Raw genomic sequence first — 12,654 nt, 5'->3', positions numbered from 1 at the left:
GTGCTAAAGGTACGCCCCATGGCTTTCCCTTTAGTCGCACGTTGGACAATGTAGATAAGGTTGACGGTAAACATTTGGGTCTATAAACACTATGCTTTTGTATTATGAATTACCGGTGGAAGATGCTGGCATTCCCACCAAACTAGGGTTGAATTATTCTTTTGTGGCTTGCGAAAACACAGGCTGGTTTTAAGATAATTGCTGCATTTTCCTTCTCCTTTCCCACCGACCTCCTTATTGGGAATAAGATATGAAACGTTTACATTCTTATTGGATTGCCTAAGATTTCACGCTGATTCCTCTAAATAAAACTAAAATAACTAGCCCCACCTATACGGTCAAAGTTCCCACTACACTACATTTTCAGTAATCATGCACCAGATGTGTCCCATTGCTTTGCTTGTAAGTCCCTTGAGGGTGCTGTCTTTGAGTCTCCCACGTGGGCTTGGCATGCTACCTCTTTTTTAATAGCAAGAGAGAGATGGCATCTGACAGAGCAAAAAAGTACAATACTGGGTGAGTGCGTTGAGTCACAATTTAAATGTTTAATAAAAATTTGCCATATCTCTTTAACCCTGCTGAATTTCCTTCAGGGCCTGGGATTTTGCTGATTTTTCATAACTTATTTACAGGATACTGTGGAGTGCTTTGTGTATTTTTAGAGAGCGCTATAATAGTTAATTTGCTAATTCATGAATGCAGCTGTAACTGAGAAAACTGGGACCCAGAAAAGATAACTGGATTTTCTTTCGTTGAAATGAAATTCAGATCATTGCTGAATTGAATTCATCATCTCTCTTTTCTCCTTCCCTTTCATCCCTACTTCTTTGTCTTCCTATGGTCTTTACCTCACCACCAGGTCACCCAAGGGACAGTCATCCTAGATGCCTTCTTTTTCTTACCCACAACCAAGTCCTTTTGATTCTAACTCTTATCTATCTTCTCATCCTATCCCCTGATTCATTTAGGGCCTCACTGTTTTATCACATTTTTATATTAATAGCCTTTTTTTCTGCCTTAAATACTTTCAATTCCAACCCTCCACTCTACTGCCAGAGTGATTTTTTAAGCACAAATCTCTCATTTTCTAATTAAATCTTTAAGTGTCTCCCAATCACCCAGAGCAGAATTCCTCAAACCCAAGTAGATAGCCAGGATTCTCTATTGTTAACTTAAAATATTTTCAGCATGTTAAATAAATGCAAACATAAAACTATATATGAACTCCTTATGTTTTATCTTTTTTATAACTGTTAAATAGTTATAAGTAAAATGCAGCAAAACTATAAAACAAATTCAAACGAATACTTATTCATTGTTACCAATGAGACTGTTTTTGCTGGGCCTAACACACTCTAAAAGTGAATGGGTACTGTCCTCTATGGCATAACTTCCTTATAGAAAGTCCTGTCCATACTGTCTTTGTGTCAGTGCCCTCACCTCTTTACTTAAACCACTGCAAAAACTTCCTGTGTTCAATGTGTCATGATTGCATTTGACCTTCACTTGACAACATCATTTACATAAAATAGTCCTCATTGCTCTCGTTAGCTTGTGCCAATGGCAAATGGTACCACTTGTTTGCCAGTGCACTCTAAACACAAATGTGTGAACTGAAATCTTGTGACAGTAATCACTTAAAAGGTGGTCATCCTGATGATCCAGAATATCCTTTTGTTAAAGAATTTTTTTTTTAGATTTTTATCAAATTGAAAATAAAAAGTTTGAGAGAAATCTCTTAGCCTTGAGGCTACATGTATGAATCCCTAGGGGTCTATATAGGTACCTATAGGACAAAATCAGAACCCCTTAGTGTAGTATACAGGGTACTGTGTTATCTACCTTTTGCCCACACTTCTAGCCTCATCTCTTTTCCATCCTTAGCATTGGCTCTGTGGTAGTGACTTGTTGCTCACTTGCTCAAGCCAATGTGCCTTTACATTTCAAATTTTTCTTTTATGGATCTCCCTTCCTCCTCTTCTCTTAATTATCTCAAGACTTATCCCAGGTATCACAACTCCAGTCTAACTCTTTTCCTGACCACTCCGCTTTAGTTACAACCTTGTCTCTTCTAACATGTCACCCCTCATACGTTGGTTGTGGCCCTATATTACAAATGTCATTTGTTGAAGGGCCCCTCATTTCTCCACAGATCTGCAGTGCTAACTCTTGTTGCGTATCAAGTTTACATTCCTAGATCTGTTTCTAGGCTCTGTTTTCTATTCCATTGTTATATTTTTTTCTGAACATGTGCTAATAACTGACCACTTTAATAGTAAGGCTTGAGAGCTGGTAGGGCAAGTCCTCTACCTTATTCCTTTTCTTTAGGAGCATGTTTCTTTTTTTACAATTAGCAGTTTTCAATGTATTTTCGAATCAGCTTAAGTTCCACAAAAAACCTTATTGGAATTTTGATTGATATAACATTAAATCTGTGTATCAGTTTGAAGAGACTGATTTATTTGTCGTGTGAAATTATCCTGTCTATGAAGACAGTATAACTCTCCATTTATTTAGACCTTTAATGTCTGTCAATGAAGTTTTATAATTTTTTTCTTAGAGGGTTTGTATATTTTGCAACTTCCTAAGTACATTATTATATTTTTGACCAGTGTTGTAAGTGGTGTATTTTTAAATTATATTTCCTAACTATATTTTTTGCTAGTCTATAAAAATTCAATTGTCTTTTTTTGTATAATGATCTTCAGAACCTTGCCAAACGTTATTTTTTTTAAATAGTAATAATTGCCATTTGTAGGGTTTAGGGGATTTTTCTATTTAGATAATCATGTCCTCAAAACTGTGACAGTTTTGTTACTTCCTTCTCAACTCTTTTACCTTTTATTTCTCTTTCTTTTCTTACTGTGCTATCCAGGACCTCTAGTTCATTTTGAATAGAGCCAGTGATAGTGGACGTCCTTATCTTATTCATGTTTATAAATGAAATACTTCTAATATTTTACCATTAAAGATGACACTAGGTTTTTGGTAGCTACTTTTTTATCAGGTTAATGAAATTCTCTTCCATCCCATATTTGCTAAAAGTCTTTGATTTGATTTTTAATCACGAATGGGTATTGAATTTAATCAACTTTCTCTGTATCTGCTGAGGTGATTATATAATTGTTTTCTTTTACTCATAATATGATGAACTATAGAAATATATTTTCTGATGTTAAACTAAACGAGTTTATTTAGATAAGTTTTTGTGATTTTTTTTTTTTAGTACATTGTGGGATTTGGGCAACTGCTGGCTTCTGTTCTCATTTAGCTTTCTGGACCTTTGCTAGCTTTTGGACTTCAGGATTTTCTCTTTCTTCCTTACTGGCTCAGTGGTGTATTTAAAAAGCTATATTTTTAAATGTATTTAACCAGCCTTTTGGGAATATTTATAGCAGAAAGGTTTTTGGCGATTGAGGTTCACCAAGTTATCAGAACTAGAATGCCACTTTTGTGTATTTTTAGTGTAATTGCTTCCGTTGATGTAAGACATGGCCACTTACCACCATTTCTGTCTTTTCTTCCTCTTGTCTCTATGCACAGCCATTTCTCTCCCTGCTGAAAACGAGGAAGCAGTGTTTTGTGGTAGAAAGAGCATTATACAAGGAGTCAAAAGGCACAAGTTATAGTGCTAGCACCACCACTTAGTGAGATCTTGACCAAGCCACTTATTCTGAGTTCCATTCAATTGTCTGCTAAGTGGAAACACTCAGGATTGAAGTGAGAATCACATGAGTTTATAAATGTGAACATGTTGTAAGGGGAAAGAATGAGAAGCAATTATGTCAGGTACATTGTTAGAAAAATGTAACAGAAACAGGGAATTTGTGGTTGAATGGTAGCACAGAGAATTTTTTTTAGGAAGGTGAAACTATTTTGTATGATTCTGTAATGAAAGATACATGACACTGCATTTGTTAAAACCCATAGAGCTTTACAGCACAAAGAGTAAACCTTAATGTATGCAAAATTTAAAAAATAATTAAGAAGAAGTGGGGATTCCAGGATGGAATGCAGACTGTGACAAAAGAATCTAACTACATTACAAATTTATGCAATAGCATCACTGAAAGTGGCCAGGGAAAAGGTGCTGACCTAAGTAACTTTGGAAACAAGACAGTAAGACAGCAATAGGACCTGTACATGTACACTGTAATCTAGTAGATAGTTTCCAGCAGAGGTATAGGTTAACAATCCTGAAACCACTATACATGTGTACTGGAATTGAACAATTAATAACTGCTTGGTGGATGATAAGGAACTAGGTTTCTTAATGTTGGAGTGGGAGGTTATAGTCAAGCAAGAGGGGAAGGCTAGAATGATCCATGTGATAATGGATTAGAGCTAGAAACATTAGTATGAAATCTAGTTTAGTTTACTATAGATACAGATGGATACCTAGAGATACATTTATAGATAAAGATATGTGTATAAAGATACGTGGTTTAGTATACACACATCTATTTCCTTGCTTTGTCAGTTGAGAGGACCTGGAAGCAACCTGGCAATAAGGAGCACACCCGGTGCCCAAACCATTCTCTAATAAAAGGAATAAATGTTCTGTGGAGAAATGGCTAACTCAAAGACTGGGTCAAGGCACATACATCATGAGCCTGCAACATCTCGTAGTGCCAGAAAGTAAGGAAGTGCTCAAAAACAAAAACACAATGATGGAAGTGTGTCAAAAGAATATAGGAGCCAACTGAAAGAGTTCTTAATGGCCAAAGCAGGAACAGTTTGAGCAGCAAAGTAAATAAAGTAGTATTGAGTTATAATCCAAAATTTAAAATAATTATCTGTGAGCCCATACCAATATAAACAAATGATTGAATAAATAAATAAATAGGGGAGAAGAGACAAATCTCCCATGCAAAAGAATTCCAAATAATTTATTCAGATACTCTTAACCTTAAAGAGGTGGAGCATAATTCCTCACTCCTTAAGTGTAGGCCACGCATAGTGACTTCCAAAGAATACTGTGTGGAAAAGGAGGGAACAACTTTACAGTGGAAAACCTGCCAGTCACTGCCTCAGCCAAGTGATCAAGGTTAACATCAGCAGTAATAAGTTATGTTCATATCATATACCCTTGATATGATGTGGTAAGAATGGCAGTTTACCTCTGTGGTTTTCCTCCCTAAAACCCATAACCCTAGTGTAATCATGAGAAAAACATCTGATAAATATTCGTTGAAGGCTGTGCTACAAAACACCTGATCAGTACGCCTCAAAACTGTCAAGGTCATCAAAAACAAAGAAGAGGTCTAAGAAAATGTTAGAACCAAAAGAGCCTGAGATTTGGTGACTAAATGTCCCCTAGATGAAATCCTGGAAGAGAAAAAGAACATTAGCTAAAAATGAAGGAAATCTGAATAAAGTGTGGACTTAAGTTTCTAATAATAATATTGGCTTACGAATTGTAACAAATATACTAATGTAATATTTTAACAGTAGGGGAAACTCAGATATGTGGGAACTCTACTATCTGCAACTTTTCTATAAATCTAAAACTTCTCTAAAATTAAAAGTTTACTTTAAAAATACAACAGGAATATGCTAGATATCTCTGTATAGAGGCAGCATAGCTGTAATGATTAAGATTAATTCACTTGCCAGTCTGCTTGGGTTCAGGTCTTAGCCTTATTATTTACTAGCTGCGAACCTGGTTTATCTTAAGTAACTAGAATTACTTAACTTCTCTGCGCCTCAGTGTACTTATCTGTTAAATGGGTTCTTGGGAGGCACTTAGAGTAATGCCTGGCACGTAGACAGCACTATATAATTATTTGCTCTTTAGTTTGGGGAAAATCACTGTGATAATAGCTGAATTTCATTGAATCTTCAGCATACTGATTTTTAGGTTGGCACTCCAATAAAACAATATCTATAATGCTTTGTTCATAAGGGGTAAATCATTAAGATCATAAAGATTCAAGAGAAAACCAGACCAGAACTTGAAGATTCCTAGCCCCAGTTTCATGCTGAATGTAAAGTATTTACTGAGTGAATATGGAAACCACAAAGCCTGACGGGATCTAGTTTTTATGGGCATAGACGTGCCACATATAGTAATTCTGAAGTTAACTTTATTTGGTTTTCAGGAGATTCCTTACTAAAATGTCTACTTCCCTTGTTAAACTGATGTTCTTTGAGGATAAAGCACTGCCTACAGTGCAAACCTCTCAGATTTAGGATTCACCACCTAAAATTTTGGTGATATTTGAAACAAAATGAAATGTATTATGGAAACATGTTTTAGGCCTTTTACTTCTCTACCTAAAATACATACCAACTCTTTAGAAAACTCTTTACTTACCAGCAACTCGGGTAAAATAGTGTACTGAATAAAACGTAGAATCTGGAGTTAGGAGGCCTGCTTGGAGTGTGGGCTCTTGTATGTGTGTGATCAAGGCGATTCATGTGACTTCTTTGAGTCTTATCTCCCACATTTGTAAAATGGTGACAACAAAAATGCTTGTCCTGCCTTCTTCCAGTGCTTATAGGATTGTTGTAAGGATTGAATGTGAAAATTAATATGAGAGCTTTTTGTAAGTTGTAAAAACTATACAAATATTATTGTTATAGTAATTCTCAGGTTCTCAACCAGAATAAAACTCTAATGGGGCTTTATAGTCATATTAAATGTTGCAGTCGTCTGCACATTTCTACTTATTTATTACGTAATAAGGTGAAATCATTCAAATTTAAAATACTTTTGATGGTATATTTTCTCACAGGACTTTAGTTTTTACGATGCTTTTCTTTGGTGTAACAAAGGAAGGCATTGTTTTAATCTGGAATTGTCTCTTTCAGAGGACAGTTTCAGGAAATGGTTTCTAAACTCTTCACTGAAATTAGCTATATAGAGAACACAAAAATGTATATCCCTGTGATTTGGGAAGTTGATTCAGACACAGACTCTCTTGCTCTGGTGTAGAGCTGACCAGCAGAGGGTGTGCATGCTTTCCCAGGAGCTTGGCTGGGCAGACTTGACTAGTGCCATCTGTGTTTGCTGCCTGATGATAAAGGAAAAGGTTCTGGCACATCAGAAACAGTTGTAGTCGGTGAATAGGAAGTTTCTGGATAACTAGAATTTGACATTTTACCATGGATTATTTGTCTGTTTTCTACTTCCTTCTGCTACTCTTTGCCTTTTCAATAATTTATTTCTCTTTGAGGATTAACTTTGCCCTACCCTTCAGAATCTGAAGTTGTCTGCCCTACTTGGTCTAACAAATTGAGGTCTTTTAAAAGTAGTCTTTCTCTGGACTTCTTTGGCCCTAGAGTATTTGAGTCCTGAATCCAGCCACCCACAACACCTTGTGTGGGTCCCATTAACTGGTCCATACCATCTTTTCCCCCATGTAAAGGAGTGACCACCAGAAAAATTTTCAAACCTTTCTAGTCTTACTGTCACTGCTGCCTATTCTATCTTTTTTCTTCTCTTTCTTCCCAAGCCTGGATCCTTTACCCATGAATATTACATAGAATTTGTATATTTAGCAATTTAAAAAATGTTTTTATTTTTTCTGATTATAAAGGTGGTTTAAGTTTACTTAAAATGAAAGAGAAAAAAGAACATTTCAAGATGTGTTAAGAAGAAAATATAAGGATCTCTTTGAGCCTTTCAGTGAAAGATAACTACTTTAAATTCTTCTAGTCTTTGCCTGTGCATATGTATACTTATTGGTATATGTGTTAATTTTTAAAAATAAGATCATACTAAAGGTACTCTTTTGTACCTGACTTTTTTCCCCACCTAATAAATAATGGACTTCTTTACATATCAATAAATTTAGGTTTTAGTAATATTTTAAGTGGCCTCATAATTTTCTTTATATGGATATACAATAATTCAGTGAATCCTCTAAAGATGAGTATTTAGATTGTATGGAGTTTTTCAGTGTAATATACAAACAATGGTGTGACAAATCCTTAAAATTCTTCTGATTATACTCTTTGGATATATTTCTGTAAATGGAATTTTCCATCAAACTTTTTCTTTAAAAATTTCCATATGTATTGCCCCAGTTCCCTTAGGAAAGGTTTCTTCAGTGCAGTCTCCCCTGACAGTGTGTGAAGATGCTTGTTCCTGCACAACACTGTTACAATGTTTCACCTTTGCCGAAATGATAGTAAGCCATTGCACTATTTTTTTTTTAAAGTAGACATTCCACTGTCCATGTCACCCCAGAAAATTAACCTAAGGTAGGTTAGTCTCAAGCTTTTTAGTCTCAAGACCCCTTGACATTCTGAGAAGTTGTAGAGGCCCCCCTCCCACAAGAACTTTGATTCATGTAGGTCACAGTTACCTATATTTACTGTATTAAAAATTAAATCAAAGAAAAGACTTTAACATTTATTTATTGTAATTTTAAAAAATAGTAAACCTATTGCATGTTAACATTAATAACATTTTTATAAGAAATGTTTTCCAAAAGGAAAAAGCTAGTGAGAAGAGTGGCATAGTTTTACATTTTTGCTAATCTCCTTAATGTTTCACCTTAGAGAAGATGACCAAGTCTTATATTTGCTTCTGCATTAAGTCTGTTATGATATATTATCCCGGTTGATATAGTTGAAGAAAATGTAATCTCATACAGATATATAAGTAGTTAGAAAGGGGAGGAGTACTTATAGTCTCTTGTCAGATGAGTGTGAATTCTCCTTTGATGCTACACCAAATCCCAATAAGTGGTAGTTTCTTAAAGGTTAACTGCAATATAATATTTGAAATGATATCAGTGAACTTTTCATACTCTGTTCATTAAAATCCATTGGTCTCTCTTGCACTTTGAATAGATCCAGTACCCATTGCATGATTTGTGATATCGTGTGTTGGCCACCTGGAAAATATTGGTTCACTGAGTTGTGCAGTTCTTCCTAATGTTGACACATTTTATTATACAATATCGAAAATACCTTATTCTCATCAGAACAGTGTTTAAGTGTCAAAAGCTGTTAAGCTTACAGTAGTGAATACACAGATTTAACAGAATTCTAATTTTTTGCTTAAAAGCTTGAATTTTATCAGTGCTAATATATGTTGTTATTTTTTTTCTTGACAGGCTTACTTTGTTTTTGCAAAAATGCCAAAGTAAAAATGGTGTTCCATGAAAAACAATTTTTAATGCTTCGTTAACGATACGTTTAAGTGAAACTAGCTTTTTCTTTTCTTTTTATCTGTGAATGCATGGTTAGTGACGAAGTTAATGACCTCTAGTACAGTCTGGTGCCACTGCCTTGATAAAGACTAAGGTGTCAGCAGTTTTATCCACCATTGCCTGTACACCATCAGTGCAAATGTCACCACAATCAAAAGGCAAGTAACATGATATTACTATGAAAATAATTCTGACATTTTGGAGACCCTCGTAAAGTGTCTTGGGTATAGCTAGGGGTCCCTGGACCTCTAGTCTAAAGTAACCATAGGAACCAATTCTCTCACCAGTTTCTGATTTAGGAATCATTTGTGACCCAGTTCTGGCCAGTGAAATCTGAGAGCAAGTCTGTTGAGGAACTTGTGAATACGTTCCCTAAAAAGAGACATGAGAAAGAGATGATCCTTTTTTTCCTCTCCATGTTGCCATGTCCAGTGTGATGCCTGGAATTGCTGCAGCCATTTTATAAGTGGCAAAGGAAACCAGACTTAGGGTGAAGGTAATGCTGTGAAGAGCAAGATGGAGAAATGGCAGGAACCTGGGTCCTCGATAACATTATAGGACTGTGGATGAAACTATACCTGGGACTTGCTTAACCTCTGGACTTCCAGTTATGAGAGATATTCTTTATTATTTAAGCCAGGTTTTGAATAGGATCTTCTGTTATTTACAGTCAAAAGCATCCTCAAAAGATATTTATTATTAGCGTGATAGACATTTTTAATGACCATTTGCATTCCTTATATGAATACTTGTTGATGTTAGCAAATTTTCTACTGAGATAATTTCTAATTATTTTCCAAGCATAACATATATTATACTGTTTTGCAAGTATCTCCAACAGTATTTTATGCAAACTTTTAGTTTTTTTCCTTTCTTTTTATACTTTATAGCTTTGGTATCATGTTCAAAAGAATCTTTTTTACCCCACTTTTTAGAAAGTATTCACCTCTATTTTTTCTAGGCCTATTAAGAAGTACTTTTCATATTAAAAAGTTCGATTCATTTAGTGTTAGATATAGAGTAGGGATATAACTTTATTTTTTCCAAACAGGTAGCCTTTCTTAATACAATTCTTTGACTGATTTGAAATACTAGTTTTATTACAAATAGAATTCTTATATATACTTAATGACTTTCTGGACTTTCTCTTCTGTTCACTGCTTTGACTCTATATCTTGACACTACAGACATGGCCAAGAGATACTTGCTTTATAGTATATTGTGATCTGAAGGGCAAGCACTCCCCAACCCCGCTTCACCCTGTCCCACCAACACCAACACCAGCACCACTCATTTCTCTTCCAGTGTTTTTCTGGTGCTTCCTGCATGTTTATTCTTCCAGACGAACTTTTAAATTATTTGTTCAGGTTTCCCAAAAACATTTTTTTGCATTTTGATTGGAACTACTTTAATTTTATAGATGATTTTGGCAAGAATTTACATTTTTACAATACTGAATCTTCAACTTCAGAAACCCATGTACTGTCTTCCTATTTATTAACATTACTTTTATACCCCTATATAGATTGTATAGCTTTCTTCATATCAGTCTTGTAGATTTCTGTCTAAGTTTATTCCTAGGTATTTCATATCATTTTTTGTTGTAATCATAAGAGCGATCTTTCCCCCTGTATATTTTCTATTTTTAGCAATCAATATATATTTTAAATTTTTAAATAAAAAAAAAATCTTGCTTTTATTTCTAGTTAGTTTTGGCTTCTTAAAAAAGGATAAGCACAAAGGATACTATCATTTGTGGTACTACAGTGTGTACTGTGTGAACTTGATTTATGAGGTATGACTGAGACTGTTTAAGGAAACAGAACATACCAGAAACTATTTCTCAATGAATATGATTCTTCCAAGCTGGTTATGTTTGGAGTCTATACATTTATGGCAACAAGAACAACAATTTAAAGACAACAAAGGGTATATATCTTAAAGAGTTTGCTACCACCATGGATATGAAAAAGAATCAATAAACTTGCTATGAGGACATTATCTGAAAATGGAATTTCAAAGATGTTTTATTATTATTAGAGTAAATACTAATCTCTTAAGGTTACTTATTTGAAGAGACAACAATTATTTTGTTACACATGTCTAGTTTTTAGTTAACATTACTTCGTAGACACACCTTATGTTATCAGGTGGCAAAAGATGGCTGACAGGTATTATGGGGGTTTTTTGTTGTTTTAAAAGAGTCAATATTTAATCAGATTGTTTTTGTATTAAATAAGACTCAAGTTGCCCCCAAGCAGTATGAATTGGCAGTGTTTCAGCTGTTTGAGAAAATGGAACTTGCCAGTTTCCTAAGACCATTTAAAATAAACAAATTTCTTTTCACATTATGGATTTTTTTAAATGTGTGGACTAGCTTTGTATCTTAATCACCATTTAAAATATTCCTATAAAAATGTGGTTCTGAGCTCTTAACCAACTTATAAATGATTTTAGAATTAAGACCTTTTATTGATTGAAGATTACTAAGGTTTCTCTACATGATATGGTCCTTAGAGGTTAAGAATATAATTAATGTTCTTAATTATTCTTAAGCAACTTGCTGTGACATTATTCATGGGCTTTTTAAGAAATCATTGTTAATGTTGACGTAAGAAACATCCAAACCTGTAAAGAATTTTTATAAGTTTATTTAAACGAAAACTGATGACAATTGCCAGGAAACAAGATTTCAAATGCTTTTGAGATTAACAGTTTTGCAGCTCCTTATATGCATTTGGTGTTAAGGAGGGAATGTAAGGAAGATTACAAGGAGGTGGGAAAAAGAATGGTGGGGATTGTATTACAGGGTAGTTAAGATTACATGCTCTCTTGTGGGGGTGGTTACGCCTTTGATGGGTATTACTTCTGGCATTTCAAAGGTATGTTAACCTAAGTGCACAAGAACAGTGAACAGGACTGGCTTAAAAAGCTTTCAGTAAAGAAGTTACAGGCCTGGGGCATGACTACCCACCATGACCTGCCCACCTAGGAATTTATGATCAAATCACCCTGTGAGGTTACTTTCCATAGAACCCCTTCTTCATCCACATTAAATTTATTGGTTTTTTAGTTTATATGATTTCTCGGAATAAGGTTTATTATGTGTTTCGTTAAGAATGCTTGTATTCTTTTTTTCTTTGGGTGAAGTGTCAGGCTCCAGGTCAGACACCTATGTGTGATCTTTCAGGCCTGACCATAGGCAATTACAAGACTTTTCCTGGAAGGCCTGTGGGGAGAAGCTGCCATTCCCCACACCAGAATTAATATACAGCCAGTTCATTTCAATTTTCTGGAGGGATTGCAGTCAAGGCCCCCATGGGCAGCCATGTGCATATATATATATATATATCTGCCTTCTGATAAAGTTAATTCATATATCAGAACTCTCAGAATGATGGTTGCCGCAGTGGCCCAGCCCAGCCTTCACTTTCAGGAAACACCTGTCAAAGAAATCTAACATATATGAATCACAGCCCTCCAACTCAGC

The sequence above is a fragment of the Pteropus alecto genome, unplaced genomic scaffold (genome assembly GCF_000325575.1).
Source record: "Pteropus alecto unplaced genomic scaffold, ASM32557v1 scaffold3, whole genome shotgun sequence".
NCBI classification, from domain to species: domain Eukaryota; kingdom Metazoa; phylum Chordata; class Mammalia; order Chiroptera; family Pteropodidae; genus Pteropus; species Pteropus alecto.
The sequence above is the reverse complement of the archived record's forward strand: the minus strand, read 5'-3'. Positions refer to the sequence as shown.